This window comes from Zingiber officinale, chromosome 1B, assembly GCF_018446385.1.
Source record: "Zingiber officinale cultivar Zhangliang chromosome 1B, Zo_v1.1, whole genome shotgun sequence".
In the NCBI taxonomy this organism is placed as follows: Eukaryota; Viridiplantae; Streptophyta; class Magnoliopsida; order Zingiberales; family Zingiberaceae; genus Zingiber; species Zingiber officinale.
The window spans coordinates 6,737,148-6,752,194 of record NC_055986.1 but is presented as its reverse complement, the minus strand read 5'-3'; positions in this window follow the sequence as shown (position 1 = coordinate 6,752,194).

Below are 15,047 nucleotides of genomic sequence, written 5' to 3'. Positions count from 1 at the left end.
TAGAATCGCGTGCATTCCCTATCCATTACCTAATCATCATTAAGTAACATATCAATAACGATTAAGTTATGCATTTCTGACGGACAGTCTGAGACTAAATGCACCAACCTAGAATATTATAGCATCCAAACAATTCATGGAGGTTGAAGTTATAGAGCAGATACAACTAAACAAGACAACCGCTTCATAATTTATTGTAGACCTGAGTAGCACGATAGAAGGCACGTGACAACAACATAAGGAGCGGCAGTTAAGAAGGGTGGCCATCCGACAAGAAATCCATCGCTGGGTAGGAAAAATTTATCAATCTGCCCGCAGAGCGTGTCATGTGTGCACGTTTTAATATGGAAAAATTTACGTGCAGTCGTTAATCATAAACTAAATTTTGTAGGTAGTTTGTGGTGACAAAATTTTTTATTTCCACTCCTTAATTAAATATAATGAATACTAATTTACTTAATTATTTTTGATATTTTTAAATATAAAAAATTTAAAAATGAGTATAATTCATCTTAAATTCAGTATATTAAACTAGAATATAGTATATTTTTTATCAAATTGAGCACGACTTTTTTTCCATGGATGAAAAATATACTACATTTTCTTTAAATGATACTCAATTGAATTGAAAATATAATAGATTTTCTTTAAATGCTGCTGAATTTATGAGTAATTATATTAAACAGGAAAAAAACAATACTCAATTTGATAGAAAATATACTCAATTCTAGTTTAAAGTACCGAATTGATAAAAAATTAAACTCGTTTTTAGACTTTTTGTACCTAAAAAAATATGAGAGACAATTTTGATAGAAAATATACTCGATTCTAGTTTAAAGTGCTGAATTTAAGAGGAATTATACTCATTTTTGAACTTTTTATACTTAAAAAATCTAAGGGGTAATTAGAAAGTAGTACTCAATTTTATAGAAAATATAATTGATTCTAGTTTAATGTACTGAATTTAACAGGAATTATATTAATTTTTAGATTTTTTGTATCTACAAAATATGAGGAACAATTTTGATAGAAAATATACTCGATTCTATTTTAAAGTGTTGGATTTAAGAGGAATTATACTCATTTTTGAACTTTTTGTACCTAAAAAATCTGAGAGGCAATAAGGTAACGATATTTCTATGAGGGAGTTGAAGCAAATAAAACTTTGCATGTAGAGAGTGGAAACAAAGTTTTTTAGACATGGAGATTGCACACAAAGTTAAAGTTGTGCTTGGAGATTTTTCTCTAATTTACCATTCTAATATCTTTTTAAGTAAAAAAATTATTTTTTTATTAAAAAGGTTCACATGTGGCATGCTTTGAATGAGATGCGTGTTGGGGAGTCCGATATAGATGCGTGCTAAAATATGTTGATCCTGTCCGAAAGTCGATGAGATGGATGCTGGGGATGTGTCGCTCCTGTTGACCTCTTGTGGACTTTGCTCCCGCCTGCAACACAAGCAGCGTCAGTGCCGAGCCAGGGAAGGGGTCCCCGGTGATGGCCCTCTGACGCTCAAGTTAGTCTCCGACGAAGCAAGAAGAAGCAACGAGAACTATAACGCAACAGTAAATATCGCATGTAAAGCATACCTCCGCCGGTGTTTGAACCCCCCCTTTATACAGAGCTTCGAAAGCGTGCTTGCATGCTTCCCAAGCCAAGCACACATCTCAAATCTTTTTCTGAAAAGATGTGTCAGCAAAGTGTCCCTGACACAGTACCTTAACGGGCCGAGCATATCTATGAAGTGATAGTAGAAGTTTTCGCTATACGATCCTCTGTCTAACCATGCCGCCTGTCAGCGACACTAGCTCCCAAAAGGATGTCGAAAGATATCCTACCATGTCTGTTGCCTGGCCGAGCGGGATAGCCGCTCAGTTGGAAGTCCATCGCTCGTGTATTGTCTGCTGTTAGGCCGGAGATAACCACTCGGCCGGAAGTCCAATGTCCTCATGATCTGTCGCTGGACCGAGCGAGATAGCTGCTCGACTGGAAGCTCACTATCCATGTGCTCGGCTAATGTTGAGTCAGCATGTTTGGCTGAGTGAGGTAACCACTCGGCTCAGCTTCCGTACGTCGTTCTCCCTTGAGCGTTGGGTGTTTGGATGTTATGTCGAAGTTGACGATGGATCGGGGCCTTCTCACTGATCAAGGAATGTTCCGCCCGATCGGCCGATGCTATCTACTCATTGACCGTCTTGACTTTGGCCTCCACCGTGACAGCAGGGTGGGATCTCCCTTATCACCGCATCACAAGTCTCCCCCTCAAGTCTAGTCGAAGGAGGCTATAAGTACGACTGACTGGACAATTGTGTGAGTAGATTTCCTCCCGATTGTCCTTCGGCCTTGTGTGTGTTAGGATCGATGATCGCGGCTAGAGAGGGGGGGTGTGAATAGCTGACCCCAAATTTCTCGTTTCTTCCTACGATTAGGGTTAGCGCAGCGGAAATAACTAAATAGAAACGTAAAGGAAAAAGACAAACCTCAAACTCGATGGATGTAACGAGGTTCGGAGATGAAACTCCTACTCCTCGGCGTGTCCGTAAGGTGGACGAAGCCTATCAATCCGTCCGCGGATGAGTCCCCGGAAACCCGGCTAATAATCACTCCTTCTGGGTGGAGAAACCTCGCCACAATGTCTTGCAACAGCAAGATAAACAGGAGTACAAGAATACAGCAAGAAACTAAGTACAATACAAAAATGTAATAACCCTAGCTTGCCTTCTTGTCGACTAGATGAAGCAGCAGCTTCAAACGACGCCTACAACAGCAGTAACCCAGCCGATGAAGCTCACACGAAGCTTCAAGCAGAAGCGAGCTCAGCAAAGCTCAAATCACAGCAGTGAAGAAGAACAGCAGCTCGAGGAGGAAGAAGAAGAAGTGTAGTCAGCAGCCCTCGATTTCTTCTTATAACCTCTGATATCCTGAGCCAACCTGCGAACCTGCAAGCAAAAAGAACAGAACACAGAAGCCCGAAATAACCTAGCCGTTGTCACTCACAACGGCTAGTCCTGGACCGATCAAGCTCCAACCTGATCGGTCCACACTATCCCTGATCAGTCTTGGGGACCGATCAGGCTAAGCCTGGACCGATCAGGCTATGTCCTGATCGATCCAGGAGGAGTCTGATCGGTCCCTTGGACCGATCGTCTTTCTCCTTCTTCTCTACTGTTTGCTTCCTGATCGGTCTTCAGACCGATCAGATAATCCACAGAAGCATTCTGTTTGATTACTGATCGGTCACCAGACCGATCAGCCGTATCACTAGATCGGTCCCCAAATCGATCCAGAGCTTAGTTTTTGCCCAAACAAAGTCCCAAACATTCCAAACCAACATCCGGTCAACCTTGACCTGTTGGTACATCATGCTTAGCATCCGGTCACTCTCTTGACCTGCTAAGACTCCCCACCAAGTATCCGGTCAATCCCTTTGACCCACTTGGACTTTTCTCTTCGTGTCAAGTATCCGATCACTCCCTTGACCTACTTGACCTTCTCAACACCAGATGTTCGATCACCCTTGATCCATCTGGATTTTTCCTTGCCCGACTTCACTCACCAGGACTTTCACCTAGCTTCACTCACTAGGGTTTTCACCTGGCTTCACTCACCAGGATTTCCAATCTGCCCGGCTTCACTCACCAGGACTTTCCAACTGCCTGGCTTCACTCACCAGGACTTTCCCACTGCCTGGCTTCACTCACCAGGACTTTCACCTAGCTTCACTCACTAGGGTTTATCCGTTTGCCTGGCTTCACTCACCAGGACTTTCCACATCCGGTCCAGAGAACGAGCTACCGAGCCCTCTCTGACCACAGTTCGGAGAACGAGCTACCGAGCCCTCTCCGACTTCCATCCGGTCCAGAGAACGAGCTCCCGAGCCCTCTCTGACCACAGTCCGGAGAACGAGCTACCGAGCCCTCTCCGACTTCCCATGTGCCAAGCTTCCATACTTGGACTTCTCCGTGCCAAGTCTCCATACTTGGACTTTTCCCGTGCCAAGCTCCCTGCTTGGACTTTTCCGAGTCAGGTCAACTTACCTCGGGTCAACCAGGTCAACCTTGACCACGGGTTGCACCCACAATCTCCCAAGCTTGTTCTCGTCAAACATCAAAATACAACTCGAGTCAAGTCAACTCAAGTCTGGTCAACCAGGTCAACCTTGACCTAAGGTTGCACCAACAATCTACCATCATGTTCTCGTCAAACATCAAAATACAACTCGAGTCAGGTCAACTCGAGTCGGGTCAACCAGGTCAACCTTGACCTAAGGTTGCATCAACAATCTCCCCCTTTTTGATGTTTGACAAAAACCCATAATCAAGTTAGGTTAACCCGATAACCTAACTTAGGTTTTCTAATGTTCTTCCTTGAACATTCTCTATTCTCCTCAAACCTACACTCTCCCCCTTTTTGACACACATCAAAAAGAGTGAATCAAGGTCAAGAGTTTCTTTCTAATGAAAGTCCCATACCTTTCATTGAAACTCTTAATTTCCCCCTTGATACTAAGGTCAACAATTAACTTAGTGATAATCCCATATCACTCAAGTCTTTAGGAGTAAAAACTCCCCCTAAAAGTCAATTCCCCCTTGACTAATAGGTAAAACTCTCCCTAAAGGTCAACTCCCCCTTGACCATTGCACCAACAATGTCTTGGAGAGTTTCAACCCTTTAGAAATCCAAGACACCACTTCCATAGCTGCAATTTCAGACAAATAGTCGAAATTCAGCAACTTGGCACGCTCTGATCGGTCACCAGACCGATCAGCCTTCACTGGATCGGTCCAGTGACCGATCCAGCATCCCCTGGATCGGTCCTAGTGACCGATCCACTCTTTCCTGGACCGATCAGAATCCTCTCTGATCGGTCCACAAGTCTGATATCAGAATTTCTGATTTTCCTCCCGAAATTCAGAAACTCCTAGAAAATTCCAGAAAATTCCAAAAATTGTAAAACTTTGAGGATACATTCCTCATCACATATACTATCATGCTTCCATTTTTAAATCTTGATACAAAGTTCGAAAAACTTTGAAACAGTTCAAGTTTAACTCAACTTTGTATCAACTTGCTCAATGATGAATGCTATCACTAGAAAAGCTTCATCAAGGGTTTTCAAATCAATTTTGAAATGATTTTAAAACAATTCAATTTAGGACCATAATCTTTGGGCTAAATGTACATGACTTGTACATAAGCTTTCCCTATGATCCCCAATTTTGAATTAGGCTCATCTAGGTACAAGAACCATGCACCTTGTTCCTAACTCATCATCCTAATATTTCACACACATCTAAGGTGTATCAAAAACACATCCAAGTCAATTTTGATGTGAGATATGGGTTTAGGTTATCTTAGGCTAAGGTCTCATGCATTTTCTAAACATCAATTTGATCTCCATATCAAATTGTGTTTTTAACCTTAAATCAATTTCATTGATTATAAATGCAAGAAAAGAGATGATGACATGACATATAATGATATCATACATAATAACATGTGCCAATGTCATGATGTCATGGCATAAAGTATGAAACTTAAATAAAGCATGACATATAAATAACCTAAGCATTATCATGACATTTTAAATGATCATAGATTAAATATGATGTCATGACATGGCATATGGCAAACAATATATGACAAATAACATGTCAAGGTATAGAAAATACCTAATTCTAGCCTTAGTTGTCATTTTTGATAATTTTGATCATTTTGCCATAAATTCTATATTCCTAAGTGTAGTAGACCTAAAATCATATCCTCAAGACTTTTAGATCACTATGTGCCAACTAGATTGACTCTAGAAAATTCCTCAAATGTGGTTGGCACATCCTAATCACCTTAGGAATAATTTTCAATTTCATTTTCAAGGCTTGATTGCACCTTGAAAAATCCTAAAGTGCCACCTTTTGCCATGATTAGGTTAACTACCTATTCAAGTAAGGTTGGCACACCCTAAACCATCTATTGTGATGGAATCACGCTCCTAGGAACCCAATACCTATTGGAGCTCATTGGGTTCACTAAATATTCACTAGGGATAACTTCCCTAGCAACCCTCCTAATGACCCTCCTAGGCTTTGAAGCCTTGGTCATTTGGGACTTATCAAGATCAACTCTAGGGGTGACTCCCCTTGTGACCTTGGTGATGGTCTTCCTAGCCCTAGATTTTGTTCCATAATCGAATGGAACATTGTGATAAGTGGGCTTGACCATTTGGGACTTAGGTTTGTGACCCAAACCTCTCTTGTCCTTTGTCTTTGGTTTTTGACCCTTAGACCCTAGAGTTGACTTCTCTAAATTTTTAAGGGTCTTTTCTAAAGTGTCAAGTCTTGACCTCAAGACTTGATTCTCCTTTTCTAATACCTCAAGTTTTAATTTGTCATTTTTCTTTGAGGTATTCTTAGGCATATGTCTAGTTGTTTTGGGATTTCTACCTAGGTTCTCCTTAACATTAGATGAGTTGATCCTAGGGTTGGCTTTCCTAGTGTTATCTTTATCTAGGCTCACATGTTTGGCACCTAAGCATGTGTATCAATTTCTATAATTATCATGCTTATAATTATTGTCAATTGCAATCAAACTACTAGCATGTGTTCTATTTGAATTGCAAAAATGAGCCTTAGAGATTACCTTAGGGTTTGCCTTAGCTCCCCCTATCGATGTGCCCGTCTTCTTGTCCTTGTGAGGTTGCCTCCCCCTCGGACATTGGCTCCGATAATGTCCCCTTCGCTTGCATTGGAAGCACACCACGTGCTCCTTGCTCTTGCGTATCGGGACTCCGGCTTCCTTGATCTTTGGCGCCGGTGGAGTCTTCCTAACCCTCTTTGGACATTTACTCTTGTAATGTCCAAGTTCTCTACACTCAAAGCATAATATATGCAATTTACTAGAACTTAAATTGCTTGAGTTACCTAGGGTTGAGGTGGGATGTAAGCTCTCTCTTTCATCCCTTCCGGAGGTAGAAGCTTCTTCTCCTTGCTCCGAGCTTGAAGAGGAACTCTCCTCCTCTTCTTCTTTAGATGTTGAGTAGCCCTCAACTTCTAAATCCATCCCTCCATGATGTGAACTCCTTAGCTCACTTGACTCCTCTTCATGGCTTGAAGTGGAGTTCCCCTCATGGAACTTTGCCAAATTGTTCCACAACTCCTTGGCATTGTTATATCCACCTATCCTACACAAAACATCATTAGGTAAAGAAAATTCAAAAATTTTTAATACCTCATCGTTGACTAGGGATTGGCGGACTTGTTCCTTGGTCCACTCCTTCTTCTCTAGGGTTTCTCCTTTCTTGTCCATCGGAGGCTTGAAACCTAATTGAACACAACTCCAATTTTCAAGGTTAGTCATAAGAAAATACCTCATTCTTACCTTCCAAAACGCGAAGTCGTCGCGATCGTAGAAGGGTGGAATGGTGATGTCTTCTCCAAGCTGATCCATCTCTAGCTTGTGCTCCCTCGGGTGTTAATCCGGCGAAAAGCGACCTCGCTCTGATACCACTTGTTAGGATCGATGATCGCGGCTAGAGAGGGGGGGGGGGTGTGAATAGCCGACCCCAAATTTCTCGTTTCTTCCTACGATTAGGGTTAGCACAGCGGAAATAACTAAATAGAAACGTAAAGGAAAAAGACAAACCTCAAACTCGATGGATGTAATGAGGTTCGGAGATGAAACTCCTACTCCTCGGCGTGTCCGTAAGGTGGACGAAGCCTATCAATCCGTCGGTGGATGAGTCCCCGGAAACCCGGCTAATAATCACTCCTTCGGGGTGGAGAAATCTCGCCACAATGTCTTGCAACAGCAAGATAAACAGGAGTACAAGAATACAGCAAGAAACTAAGTATAATACAAAAATGTAATAACCCTAGCTTGCCTTCTTGTCGATTGGATGAAGCAGCAGCTTCAAACGACGCCTACAACAGCAGGAACCCAGCCGATGAAGCTCACACGAAGCTTCAAGCAGAAGCGAGCTCAGCAAAGCTCAAATCACAGCAGTGAAGAAGAACAGCAGCTCGAGGAGGAAGAAGAAGAAGTGTAGTCAGCAGCCCTCGATTTCTTCTTATAACCTCTGATATCCTGAGCCAACCTGCGAACCTGCAAGCAAAAAGAACAGAACACAAAAGCCCGAAATAACCTAGCCGTTGTCACTCACAACGGCTAGTCCTGGACCGATCAGGCTCCAACCTGATCGGTCCACACTATCCCTGATCGGTCTTGGGGACCGATCAGGCTAAGCCTGGACCGATCAGGCTATGTCCTGATCGGTCCAGGAGGAGTCTGATCGGTCCCTTGGACCGATCGTCTTTCTCCTTCTTCTCTTCTGTTTGCTTCCTGATCGGTCTTCAGATCGATCAGATAATCCACAGAAGCATTCTGTTTGATTACTGATCGGTCACCAGACCGATCAGCCGTATCACTAGATCGGTCCCCAAATCGATCCAGAGCTTGGTTTTTGCCCAAACAAAGTCCCAAACATTTCAAACCAACATCCGGTCAACCTTGACCTGTTGGTACATCATGCTTAGCATCCGGTCACTCTCTTGACCTGCTAAGACTCCCCACCAAGTATCCGGTCAATCCCTTTGACCCACTTGGACTTTTCTCTTCGTGTCAAGTATCCGATCACTCCCTTGACCTACTTGACCTTCTCAACACCAGATGTTCGATCACCCTTGATCCATCTGGATTTTTCCTTGCCCGACTTCACTCACCAGGACTTTCACCTAGCTTCACTCACTAGGGTTTTCACCTGGCTTCACTCACCAGGATTTCCAATCTGCCCGGCTTCACTCACCAGGACTTTCCCACTGCCTGGCTTCACTCACCAGGACTTTCCCACTGCCTGGCTTCACTCACCAGGACTTTCCGAACTGCCTGGCTTCACTCACCAGGACTTATCCGTCTGCCTGGCTTCACTCACCAGGACTTTCCACATCCGGTCCAGAGAACGAGCTACCGAGCCCTCTCTGACCACAGTTCGGAGAACGAGCTACCGAGCCCTCTCCGACTTCCATCCGGTCCAGAGAACGAGCTCCCGAGCCCTCTCTGACCACAGTCCGGAGAACGAGCTACCGAGCCCTCTCCGACTTCCCATGTGCCAAGCTTCCATACTTGGACTTCTCTGTGCCAAGTCTCCATACTTGGACTTTTCCCGTGCCAAGCTCCCTGCTTGGACTTTTCCGAGTCAGGTCAACTTATCTCGGGTCAACCAGGTCAACCTTGACCACGGGTTGCACCCACAATATCCCAAGCTTGTTCTCGTCAAACATCAAAATACAACTCGAGTCAAGTCAACTCAAGTCTGGTCAACCAGGTCAACCTTGACCTAAGGTTGCACCAACAATCTCCCATCATGTTCTCGTCAAACATCAAAATACAACTCGAGTCAGGTCAACTCGAGTCGGGTCAACCAGGTCAACCTTGACCTAAGGTTGCACCAACAGTGTGGTCTCCGAGAGGGATAAGACCGATCCTCCCTGATCGACCTTTTGAAACTTGTCGCTTAGTCATAAGCATTCTCTCTCGATCCGATCAGCAGGACGAAGGTTTGAACTCGTAGAAATTTTCTTAGGGTTGTCTTGGGTGAGCGCGGGCTAGGCTGACGTCACCCAAATTTATTGGGAATCATACAAATCCCCGTTCATCAAGGCTAAACATGTTCCCACGCCTTCATTAATTACCGACCCGTGGTGGTGCGCCACATGTCATGCCCGTTATCGTCGCACGCCTGACATGACAGGTGTGATGTGACATTTGATGATTTGAATTCAATTGCGAGATCTTGGCCTGAGTTTCCGTGACCTAGATCGGACGGCTCCGGTTGGCCGAGCCCGATCCTTATAAGCCCGCTGCACCGCTTCATTTGCACACTTCACGTTTTGAGTTCTGGTGATCGTCTCTGTGTTCCTGTGCGATCCACTCTCCGACGATCCTCCACGCCTCTTCTCCGACAACCTCTACCTTCCCGGTGACCTTTCTCTAGTAAGCTTTCTCCCCATCGCATCTGCTTTCGATCTTTTTCGACATTTCTTTTTGTTCCGATAGTATTCCAGTGACCTTTCACTACAAGAAAAACCCTCATAAACATCGGTTTTCCACCGCTGTCTATTACAAAATCGACCAATGTCTATAAAGGCGGTGTAAAAGGTCTGTCATTTTAGACATCGGGTTATAACCGATGTAGTATCACTTAACGACACCGGTTTTCGAATCGGTTAAGAACCGGTGTAGTATCAATTAACAACACCGTTTTAGCAATGATGTAAAACCGATGTAATATATGTTAATAACACCAATTTTGACAACAGTTTATGACCAATGTAATATTAACAACACCAATTTCATCAACGATGTAAAACTGATGTAATATTAGTTAATTACACCAGTTTTGACAGCGGTGGAAAACTGATATAATATCAGTATCGTTTAACGACACCGATTCGATTTCTGAAACAGTGAAAAATCGATATTATACAACATTTTAATAGTACAAAATTTAGTTAATATTATTATACATCAGTGTATCTAAACACACCAAGTCAATATCCATGTAACCAACACATAAACATTATTCTTACAACATAAAAATATAATAGATATTGTACACATCAAGTCCGTATCCATAAATTACACAAATATTCTTCTTACAATATCAAAAGGTAATAGATATTGTACACATCAAGTAAGTATCTATAAAATACACAAATATTCTTTTTACAACATCAAAAGGTAATAGATATTGTACACATCAAGGTAGTATCCACAATTTACATTCCATGCAAATGCATGCATCATCCAAAGTTTTCAAAAATCAAATACCTTTCCTACTCAAATGTAATCTAGCATGCATTCAACTCACTCGAACCACACTTCATCAATTTCAACTCTAGAGTACTTGAGATTTGTAAACTGTAAAAACACATAAATAATATATTAGTAAATCAAGACAAAAAATCATAGTTGAAAAAATAGTAAGAGCACCAGGTAACAAGATGACTAATTGGAATGCTTAAAAAGAAAAATGTTCATCAATTATCTCAACCACATCATATAGTGATAGATCTATCATTCATGGGAACTTAATATAATCCAAACCAGAAATTATTGCAACGAAGTTTTCTCATAATTGCAATTTAATTAATCAGTACTTATTTATGACTTACAGTATATACAAGCAGAAAGATACAAACAAAAACAAATTTCACCAAGTCTGAATATCTAAAACACTATAAAAAAAGGTTATTTGTTGAAATATATGCAATTTATAACCTTAGTATTAAACACCAGTTCTTCACAAGTTGAATACTGAACTGTAAGCCTTTTTTCACTAGAATTATTGCTGATATGGATATTCTTACAAGATTTATAGTTTTGGTCATCAGCTAGAGGGGCTATATGTATTTTGTTCGAGTATAAACTTAGTTGTATTCCAAGATAATTAACTATGATGCCTAAATCACATTGGCTGATGACAAATCATCGACAGGGGCTAAATCACCTTGATTAAAAATTTAAAAGAATCCAACTACATAAACAACAATTTTAATCTTTCAAATTCAATTTATTAGTAGTTGATCCAAATGACATAACTGTTTATTGCTAAGAGTACATGGAAAGTAAATAAATTCACTTTTAGTTTGCAAATATTAAATTCACTTTTATCACTAAGAGTACATGGAAAGTAAATAAATTCCTCAGTAGTAATAAAGATGAGTAACATCAATTTATTTATATGATTTCCAATGATACAATAACATCAAAACAAGTTTTTATTTCAAGGGGAAAATAGCTAAAATGAAAACTAGTCAACACGAATTTCAAACTTTATCCTCTTCGAGCTAGGCTTATGAAATCATTTCTAAGAACAAACTCGACAAATTCAAGACTGTTCTTTCAACCAGACAAAAACTTTGTAGAACTAGAGGAAATCAAATGAAAGATCAAATCATAAACCCCAAGCGCAACAACTGGAGCAACGAATATCTAAAAGGGATCTCTCTACTTGTTCATCTCACATAAGAGAAGTTCAAAGACTACATAGAAACACATCAAGCACCAGGGGAAAAGCATAGCAGTAGCAAGATCTGATATAATGAGGGAAAAACTAAGAGAAGTTCATAATCAATCAAATCAAATATGAGTTTGTTTTATATCAAATCAATTATGATACTGAAGTAGTGTTGGAAAATGCAACAAATTTTCTTTAGGACTTTATATGCAAAATGGAAGATATTGTATTATTACCATTGCTGGAAGTGAATCTTTGTGGTCAACTCCAAAATTTTTAATTATATCTTTCATATATCACATGATATAAAAACCACATAACTCCGCATCCGGTTGTTGAGGAGCCTATGTTAGAAAAGAAATATTGAAATAACTTCGAATTTGAAATGGAATATAACTAATTTCATTTGCCATTATGCAAGAAACCAACCCTGAATGAAATAAAGCTTATAAGAAATCCAGCAAAGAAAGAAAAGTGGTCTCAGGATCTTGTTCAAAGTACTTAATGGTGATGGTTAATTGAATCAACATAATTGAAGATGAAGTTCATTGAATCCCATAAGAAAGATATTTTGCATAACTACAAATCATAAATTGCAAAAGAATCCATAGGATAACATGAAGTAAGTAGTACTTGCCAAGAAGTGATTGGCTTAGTATAAAAGAAACCTGATGGAGAAATATGCAGTTGCTTTGCCCGATCATTACAGCATCCTAGTAATGCAGGGGAGAGATTGCTATTGTTTTCAGCCACTCTATCTTCTTCTTCTATTGCCTCAAATACACTTGCTCTGAGCTCAGCCTATCCAAAAGAGAAGATATACTAAGAAAATGGATATCCAGATTCCAGTGTAGTCCTAGCAACAAAGGCCATCATGACAGTTGCCAGTCCAAAACACAGAACACTTATTTAGTAATATCAAAAAGTTGATAAAGGAAAAAAAATAATAGTCTTCCTTCATATAAATCATTGCTCTAAAAAGTAGCCTAAGTACTACTTTGGCATTTTAGACAAGGGACTGCCTCACTTATGCAATATCCAGTCCCTTCAGGAAATTCAAGTACCTTGATGAGCTAGGCGGGTGCCTATATGGGGTAGATGGACCATCTATGTGGTAAAAAGAAGAAAACAAAAATCCTAGTTTGGTTTATTTGATATTCAGAAGCTTAAGGACTTGTATGATAATTTTTCTACACTAAAGAAGACAAATCTTGTCATTATGATGCACTAACTTTGTTTTTATCACTTAACTGGTAAGTAATAACTTAAACATTTATTTTGCAAATGCTAAACACTTCCAATTTTTATGTAAATGTTTTTATCACTATGTTTTTATCAGTATGTTTCTTATGTAAATGTTTGAAATATTCCTAATGACCACACAAATGCTGCCGCATGCAACAAATGCACTGTGCAGTGGTCATAGAAACAACTTTTAAACCTTAATATAAACTTATTTGATTTTTCATACAACCAATTAGTTTTGCATGACAGGAAATAAACCACTAACTGGGACATGGAATAAGAAGGCAATAACTAAATTCCTTCAATAACACATCTGTTGATGTAAAAGGTTACACAAATTTCAGAAATTCAACTTAAGATGCTCATGATTGGATCGATCGGCTTCCAAATTCCTTAAAAAACTCCAAAATGGCTCCACACACTTGTTTCAATAATAAATAGAGAAGTAATGATTCTGTAGAAGAGCCTAATCAAGCATAGAGAGCAAAAATCAGTAAAAATTACATAATATTAGAGATTTCTTGCAAAGCTGCAATTTGTAAATGTTTTCCACTGAAATAGTTTCCTCGGAAGGATTGGAGACCCAATCACCCATTCATTCATTCCAACAGGATAAATCCCGTCATGCATTTGGGGGAAAACACAAACTTAACGGAGAAAGGGTAAACAAACTTAGTTCTCAAATCAATAAACACAAGAGAAAGCAATTTTGCATTAGAATTTAGAAGACGAGAAACTATTAGGGGGACGACAAAAAAGGGCGAGGGGTAGCTATCAAACCCTAATCCTGACGAGGACACCTTTCTTCTCGAGGGTTCGGGTGACCAGAGTCTTGAGCTCCATCATCTCCCTTGTGTAGTCGTCCATCTCAATCCTCGTCCTCGCCCACCTTTTCCATCTCAAAACATGGCATATGAAAAGAATTAGCATAGATATGAAAGAAACTTGATAGGATCGTTACAGGGTCCGACTGTAACGTCTCAGCAAGGACCGCTATATCTCCATGAGAATTTGGGTGTAGTGTTAAATAGGCAAGAGTTCTCACACCATAGGTTAGATAAGAACAAATATGATATGAAAACTAATAATCTAAGATTTAGAACATAGAAGATAGGAACTCTCACTAGTAAATCAATGGAGGTAGTTGATATGATGATTAGGAGAAAAATTAGTATTTTGTGTGTACAAGAGATAAAATGGACAGATGAGAAGGCAAAGATGATAGAGAGCTTGAGTTTTAAGTTATGGTACATTGGAAAGAGTAAAATAAGAAATGGAGTGAGTATTATTGTAAATAGTTTGTTAAAGGATGAAGTTGTAGGGGTAGTTAGAAAATGGAATAGAATTATAGCCCTTAAGATAATAGTGGCGAAAGAAACTATGAACATAATTAACGTATATGCACCACAAGTAGGATTAGATGAAGCTACCAAATCAAGGTTTTGGGAGACTTTAAATGAAATATTACAAAATATTCTACCAAATGAAATGATTTTAATAGGAGGTGATCTAAATGGGCATGTTGGAGTGAAAAATGAGGAATATGAGAGAGTACATGGGAGTTATGGGTTTGGAACGAGGAATGAGGAAGGGAAAACTATATTAGATTTTGCGATAGCATATGACCTTATATTAGCTAATAAGTTTTTTAAGAAAAGAGAAGAACACTTAGTCACATTCAAAAGTGGGAATAATAAATCGCAAATTGACTTTCTTATGGTTAGGAAGAAGGATAGAAAGATTTGTAAAGATTGCAAAGTTATCCCTGAAGAAAGCTTAACTACCCAACAT